General features: G+C 49.5%; 1 protein-coding gene and 1 long non-coding RNA gene across 3 annotated transcripts in view; one reads left to right on the top strand and one right to left on the bottom strand.

Moving 5' to 3' along the window:
- Positions 1-4081, bottom strand: part of LOC135056409 (uncharacterized) — a 29077-nt gene extending 24996 nt beyond the window's left edge. Inside the window, exon 1 of the long non-coding RNA XR_010243975.1 lies at positions 3975-4081. This is a non-coding gene — a long non-coding RNA (uncharacterized LOC135056409). The remainder of the gene's footprint in view (positions 1-3974) is intronic.
- Positions 1-8308, top strand: part of LOC135056407 (tolloid-like protein 2) — a 362236-nt gene that overhangs the window by 201209 nt on the left and 152719 nt on the right. The window lies entirely within an intron of this gene.

Below are 8308 nucleotides of genomic sequence, written 5' to 3'. Positions count from 1 at the left end.
ACAGGTATTGCGCCAGGTCAAGGGACCCTCAAGCAATAGCGGTGGACGCTCTGGTAACACCGTGGGTGTACCAGTCAGTGTATGTGTTCCCTCCTCTGCCTCTCATACCCAAGGTGCTGAGGATTTTACGGCGGGGAGGAGTAAGAACTATTCTCGTGGCTCCGGATTGGCCAAGAAGGACTTGGTACCCGGAACTTCAAGAAATGCTCACAGAGGACCCGTGGCCTCTACCTCTGAGAAGGGACCTGCTCCAGCAGGGACCCTGTCTGTTCCAAGACTTACCGCGGCTGCGTTTGACGGCATGGCGGTTGAACGCCGGATCCTAAAGGAAAAAGGCATTCCAGATGAAGTCATCCCTACTTTGATAAAAGCCAGAAAGGATGTAACCGCAAAGCATTATCACCGCATCTGGCGGAAATATGTTGCGTGGTGCGAGGCCAAAAAGGCCACGACGGAGGAATTTCAACTGGGTCGATTCCTGCATTTCCTGCAAGCAGGAGTGTCTATGGGCCTAAAATTAGGATCCATTAAGGTCCAGATTTCGGCCTGTCGATTTTCTTTCAGAGAGAACTGGCTTCAGTGCCTGAAGTCCAGACGTTTGTTAAGGGAGTGCTACATATACAGCCTCCTTTTGTGCCTCCAGTGGCACCCTGGGATCTGAATGTTGTTTTGGGTTTCCTAAAATCACATTGGTTTGAACCACTCAACACTGTGGACTTAAAATATCTCACATGGAAAGTGGTCATGCTGTTGGCCCTGGCTTCAGCCAGGCGTGTGTCAGAATTGGCGGCTTTATCCTGTAAAAGCCCTTACCTGATTTTTCATACGGACAGGCAGAATTGAGGACTCGTCCTCAATTTCTCCCAAAGGTGGTTTCAGCGTTTCATCTGAACCAGCCTATTGTGGTACCTGCGGCTACTAAGGACTTGGAGGACTCCAAGTTGCTGGACGTTGTCAGGGCCCTGAAAATATATGTTTCCAGGACGGCTGGAGTCAGAAAATCTGACTCGCTATTTATCCTGTACGCACCCAACAAGCTGGGTGCTCCTGCTTCTAAGCAGACTATTGCTCGCTGGATTTGTAGTACAATTCAGCTTGCACATTCTGTGGCAGGTCTGCCACAGCCAAAATCTGTAAAAGCCCACTCCACAAGGAAGGTGGGCTCATCTTGGGCGGCTGCCCGAGGGGTCTCGGCTTTACAACTTTGCCGAGCTGCTACTTGGTCAGGGTCAAATACTTTTGTGAAATTTTACAAATTTGACACTCTGGCTGAGGAGGACCTGGAGTTTTCTCACTCGGTGCTGCAGAGTCATCCGCACTCTCCCGCCCGTTTGGGAGCTTTGTATAATCCCCATGGTCCTTACGGAGTTCCCAGCATCCACTAGGACGTCAGAGAAAATAAGAATTTACTTACCGATAATTCTATTTCTCGTAGTCCGTAGTGGATGCTGGGCGCCCATCCCAAGTGCGGATTATCTGCAATACTTGTACATAGTTATTATTAACAAATCGGGTTATTGTTGTTGTGAGCCATCTATCCAGAGCTCCTCTGTTATCATGCTGTTAACTGGGTTCATATCACAAGTTGTACGGTGTGATTGGTGTGGCTGGTATGAGTCTTACCCGGGATTCAAAATCCTTCCTTATTGTGTACGCTCGTCCGGGCACAGTATCCTAACTGAGGCTTGGAGGAGGGTCATAGGGGGAGGAGCCAGTGCACACCAGGTAGTCCTAAAGCTTTTCTTTTGTGCCCAGTCTCCTGCGGAGCCGCTATTCCCCATGATCCTTACGGAGTTCCCAGCATCCACTACGGACTACGAGAAATAGAATTATCGGTAAGTAAATTCTTATTTTTAAAAGTAAAGAATTTGCGTACGCCTATGGAAAAGTCACGTGGCCTCACTGCTGGGAGCGTGGCCTCACTACAAGCAACGTGGCATTGCAGGAAAAGACTACCTTATTCCCCAGTTTTACAACCTGCATGCTCAGACATTGGCCACCACAGGAAACAAATAATCTGATTTATGCCCCTTACGTGATTTGTCATTTTTCCTCCTTATAGTAATGCCCCTTACACATTATGTCGCACACTGTAATGCCCATTACACAGTATGCCACACCGTAATGCCCCTGACACATTATGCCATACACCACAATGCCCGTAATGCATTATGTCACACACTGCAATGCAGTGATGCATTATGCCACTTTTAAATTATCTGCTCGTTGCTAAGGGTTTCATGCTTTTAGTTCCATGCTTGTTGCCAGCGGTTTCATGCTCTTGGTTCAGTGCTCGTTGCCAGGGGTTTACATGCTCTGGGTGTCATGCTCATTGCCAGGTGTTTCATGTGATGGGTGTGATGCTCATTGCCAGGTGTTTCATGTGATGGGTGTGATGCTCATTGCCAGGTGTTTCATGTGATGGGTGTGATACTCACTGCCAGGGGTGTGTGGAGAAAAAGTCCTATTACAAAAATGGACAGCCAGCTGCTCTGTCTGTGCCTTGGGCTCTCCCGTTTCTGCAGTGTCGGCAGCCTGCCGTACACTCTGGTTACAGCAGCAGACTGGTGACTGGTTAAAAAGCCCAGGGAAAATCTATAATAGAGAGTGAAGGCAGATCGGGTCTGTGTATCGCAGACGGAATGTCCATGCGCTACTCGTGCAATGCGGGACCTTCCTGGAGCACATGTAATGCTGTGGCTGCTGGAGCTCCGGTGGGGTCACGCCAGTGGTGTGCGAGGAGCTCCATGCTGTACCTCCAGTCTGGCCAGCCTTCCACTATGTGATAGGCAGCCGGACAGGATATAGAAGACACTGGCAGCCTGCTTTGACTGAATTTGTAGCACAATTCGAGCAGACCCTGAGCTCCTTTTGTCTGTGTCCCGGTGTGCCCAGCCGGAGCCCTGAACTTCAAAATTGTAGCAGCCTGAGGGCATGTGGCACCCTGCCCAGCCCACCAGTGCTCACTGCCTGTTTTTGGTAGGGACAGCGGCGGGGGTTCCGCAGCCCTGCACCTCCAAGTCTCCACAGTGTCTGAGGGAGCAGTAGTTACGCCACTAGTTTCAGAAATATTTGGGAGTCTATTTACTAAGCTTGGATGGAGATAAAGTGGACGGAGATAAAGTACCAGCCAATCAGTGTCTAACTGCCATGTCTCAGGCTGGGTTTGAAAAATGACAATTAGGAACTGATTGGCTGGTACTTAATCTCCGTCCACTTTGGGCTAATTCAGAGTTGATCGTAGATGTGCTAAATTTAGCACATCTACGATCATTTACATGCGGGGGCACGCCTAGCACAGGGCTAGTCCGCCCTGCATGTCAGGACCCCCCCCCCCCCCCCCCCCCACACACACACACAAACACCTCACACAAGTAGCTCCCTACCTGTGCAGCTCCTGCACACTGGTAGGGAGCTATTTGTCGCATCGCAGGTCACAGCGGCTGTGTGTGACATTGCACAGCCGCTGTGGCCCCCCCACCGCACGGTCCGGACCGCGTCCTTAAAACAGCGGCCAAACGGCGCCGGTCCGCCCCCTCCTGCCCAGCGAATGCCTCTGCCTGTCAATCAGGCAGAGGCGATCGCTGGGCAGAGATGCAGATAGCATCTCTGGCATGCGCCGGTGCATGCGCAGTTCGGACCTGATTGCCCGCTGTGCGAAAATGCACAGCAGCAATCTGGTCTGAATTAGCCCCATTATCTCCATTCAGGACTTAGTAAATAGACCCCTTAGGGGGTCATGTACTAAGCAGTGATAAAAGTGGAGAAGTGAGTCAGTGTAGAAGTTGCCCATGGCAACCAATCAGCATTGACGTAACATTTATAATTTGCATACTTTAAAAATATACATAGCAGCTGATTGGTTGCCATGGGCAACTTCTCCACTGGCTCACTTCTCCACTTTATCACTGCTTAGTAAATGCCCCCCTTAATTTCTTACTTCAGGACAACAGTGCAAATACAAAATAACATACCTTCTGTACATGTCTCGCACTGTGCTCATAGTCACACTGACACGGCTCCTGGTAGAGTCACGATGATGCCGTCAAGTACACTGATGCACAGGTGTACCGACAGACTCCTGTGGGGGGCGTGTCAACTGCAGTGTACCATCGCCATGGGAACTGGCAGCTTAGGAAAAATGTTGCATGAATTAATCAATTGCTGATACAATGAAAAGGAAAGAGCTGACAAGCTCAGGATATGCTGGAATATGATAAGCCTACAGCAGGCATACTATTGTGATTGAAGTACATATTTCCCATATGGTGCAAGATGCCTTGTGCGACTGGGATACTCAAAGAGGAGTAGTGCACAATATTTCTTCTATAAATTTTACATGTTTTATACATCGCAGAATCGTCGAAAAGCTGCTCATAGTATACTGGATGTCCAAGACTGCAGCATTAACTGCACAGGAATTGGTTTTATACACGTACAGTGTCACAGATTAAGCACAACGGAGCGTGGCACGAGGAAAGACGCAGCTGCTCACACTGGGGCCTTTGAGCTCAAAGTCCGACATAGTTGCACACAGATGTAGAAATGTCGCACATCAGATTGATTAGTGTAAACTAGCAATTCAGTTTTTATTGCTTATACTAATAAGATGCATATTTTGATGATGACGCTCAGCCAGGAGCGGTTCTTGTTGCGGGCAAGCAGTGCCTTTGCCCTGGGCGCTGCAGCAGACGCCGTGGGGTGTGTGGGCGTCCGCTGCATCCGGCTCCAGGGACAGACACTAGAGGTCAGTATTGACCTCTAGTGTCTGTGCGGCGCTGCTATGGGATAAACGTCATGACGTCTCTCCCATAGAGAGGAGCCAGTGGCCAGACGGAGCAGCAGCAGGAGCGATTGGGAAGCAGGAGCGGGGCAGTGGTAAGTATTGTTTCTCTATCGTCCTAGTGGATGCTGGGGTTCCTGAAAGGACCATGGGGAATAGCGGCTCCGCAGGAGACAGGGCACAAAAAGTAAAGCTTTACGATCAGGTGGTGTGTACTGGCTCCTCCCCCTATGACCCTCCTCCAAGCCTCAGTTAGATTTTTATGCCCGGCCGAGAAGGGTGCAATCTAGGTGGCTCTCCTAAAGAGCTGCTTAGAAAAGTTTAGCTTAGGTTTTTTATTTTACAGTGAGTCCTGCTGGCAACAGGATCACTGCAACGAGGGACTTAGGGGAGAAGAAGTGAACTCACCTGCGTGCAGGATGGATTGGCTTCTTGGCTACTGGACATCAGCTCCAGAGGGACGATCACAGGTACAGCCTGGATGGTCACCGGAGCCTTGCCGCCGGCCCCCCTTGCAGATGCTGAAGTAAGAAGAGGTCCAGAATCGGCGGCAGAAGACTCCTCAGTCTTCTAAAGGTAGCGCACAGCACTGCAGCTGTGCGCCATTTTCCTCTCAGCACACTTCACACGGCAGTCACTGAGGGTGCAGGGCGCTGGGAGGGGGGCGCCCTGGGAGGCAAATGAAAACCTATTTTGGCTAAAAATACCTCACATATAGTCTCCGGAGGCTATATGGAGATATTTAACCCCGCCAGAATCCGTTAAGAGCGGGAGACGAGGCCGCCGAAAAAGGGGCGGGGCCTATCTCCTCAGCACACAGCGCCATTTTCCCTCACAGAAAGGCTGGAGGGAAGGCTCCCAGGCTCTCCCCTGCACTGCACTACAGAAACAGGGTTAAAACAGAGAGGGGGGGCACTAATTTGGCGTTAGAAATATAAAAAAGATGCTATAAGGGAAAACACTTATATAAGGTTGTCCCTATATAATTATAGCGTTTTTGGTGTGTGCTGGCAAACTCTCCCTCTGTCTCTCCAAAGGGCTAGTGGGTCCTGTCCTCTATCAGAGCATTCCCTGTGTGTGTGCTGTGTGTCGGTACGTGTGTGTCGACATGTATGAGGACGATGTTGGTGAGGAGGCGGAGCAATTGCCTGTAATGGTGATGTCACTCTCTAGGGAGTCGACACCGGAATGGATGGCTTATTTAGGGAATTACGTGATAATGTCAACACGCTGCAAGGTCGGTTGACGACATGAGACGGCCGACAAACAATTAGTACCGGTCCAGACGTCTCAAAAACACCGTCAGGGGTTTTAAAACGCCGTTTACTTTAGTCGGTCGACACAGACACAGACAGGGGACACTGAATCCAGTGTCGACGGTGAATAAACAAACGTATTCCTTATTAGGGCCACACGTTAAAGGCAATGAAGGAGGTGTTACATATTTCTGATACTACAAGTACCACAAAAGAGGGTATTATGTGGGATGTGAAAAAACTACCGTAGTTTTTCCTGAATCAGATAAATTAAATAAAGTGTGTGATGATGCGTGGGTTCCCCCCGATAGAAAATTATGGGCGGTATACCCTTTCCCGCCAGAAGTTAGGGCGCGTTGGGAAACACCCCTTAGGGTGGATAAGGCGCTCACACGCTTATCAAAACAAGTGGCGGTACCGTCTATAGATAGGGCCGTCCTCAAGGACCAGCTGACAGGAGGCTGGAAAATATCATAAAAAGTATATACACACATACTGGTGTTATACTGCGACCAGCGATCGCCTCAGCCTGGATGTGCAGAGCTGGGGTGGCTTGGTCGGATTCCCTGACTAAAAATATTGATACCCTTGACAGGGACAGTATTTTATTGACTATAGAGCATTTAAAGGATGCATTTCTATATATGCGAGATGCACAGAGGGATATTTGCACTCTGGCATCAAGAGTAAATGCGATGTCCATATCTGCCAGAAGATGTTATGGACACGACAGTGGTCAGGTGATGCAGATTCCAAACGGCACAAAGGTGTATTGCCGTATAAAGGAAGAGGAGTTATTTGGGGTCGGTCCATCGGACCTGGTGGCCACGGCAACTGCTGGAAAATCCACCGTTTTTACCCTAAGTCACATCTCTGCAGAAAAAGACACCGTCTTTTCAGCCTCAGTCCTTTCGTCCCTATAAGATCATATCTGCCCAGGGATAGAGGAAAGGGAAGAAGACTGCAGCAGGCAGCCCATTCCCAGGAACAGAAGCGTTCCACCGCTTCTGACAAGTTCTCAGCATGGCGCTGAGACTGTACAGGACCCCTGGATCCTACAAGTAGTATCCCAGGGGCACAGATTGGAATGCCGAGACGTTTCCCCTTCGCAGGCTCCTGAAGTCTGCTTTACCAAGGTCTCCCTCCGACAAGGAGGCAGTATGGGAAAAAATTCACAAGCTGTATTCCCAGCAGGTGATAATTAAATTACCCCTCCTACTACAAGAAAAGGGGTATTATTCCACACTATATTGTGGTACTGAAGCCAGAAGGCTAGGTGAGACTTATTCTAAAAAATTTTTTGAACACTTACAAAGGTTCAAATCAAGATGGAGTCACTCAGAGCAGTGATAACGAACCAGGAAGAAGGGGACTATATAGTGTCCCGGGACATCAGGGATGCTTACCTCTATGTCCCAAATTTGCCCTTCTCACTAAGGGTACCTCAGGTTCGTGGTGCAGAACTGTCACTATCAGTTTCAGACGCTGCCGTTTGGATTGTCCACGGCACCCCCGGGTCTTTACCAAGGTAATGGCCGAAATGATGATTCTTCTTCGAAGAAAAGGCGTCTTAATTATCCCTTACTTGGACGATCTCCTGATAAGGGCATAGTCCAGGGAACAGTTGGAGGTCGGAGTAGCACTATCTCGGATACTGCTACAACAGCACGGGTGGATTCTAAATATTCCAAAATCGCAGCTGATCCCGACGACACGTCTGCTGTGCCTAGGGATGATTCTGGACACAGTCCAGAAAAAGGTGTTTCTCCCGGAAGAGAAAGCCAGGGAGTTATCCGAGCTAGTCAGGAACCTCCTAAAAACAGTGCATCATTGCACAAGGGTCCTGGTAAAAATGGTGGCTTCCTACGAAGCAATTCCATTCGGCAGATTTCACGCAAGAACTTTTCAGTGGGATCTGCTGGACAAATGGTCCGGATCGCATCTTCAGATGCATCAGCGGATAACCCTATATCCAAGACAAGGGTGTCTCTCCTGTGGTGGTTATAGAGTGCTCATCTTCTAGAGGGCCGCAGATTCGGCATTCAGGATTGGATGCTGGTGACCACGGAGCCCAGCCCGAGAGGCTGGGGAGCAGTCACACAAGGAAAAAATTTCCAGGGAGTGTGATCAAGTCTGGAGACTTTTCTCCACATAAATATACTGGAGCTAAGGGTAAATTTATAATGCTCTAAGCTTAGCAAGACCTCTGCTTCAAGGTCAGCCGGTATTGATCCAGTGGGAAAAACATCACGGCAGTCGCCCACGTAAA

Source organism: Pseudophryne corroboree, chromosome 3 (genome assembly GCF_028390025.1).
Source record: "Pseudophryne corroboree isolate aPseCor3 chromosome 3, aPseCor3.hap2, whole genome shotgun sequence".
In the NCBI taxonomy this organism is placed as follows: domain Eukaryota; kingdom Metazoa; phylum Chordata; class Amphibia; order Anura; family Myobatrachidae; genus Pseudophryne; species Pseudophryne corroboree.
This window is presented reverse-complemented; position numbering and strand designations above follow the sequence as displayed.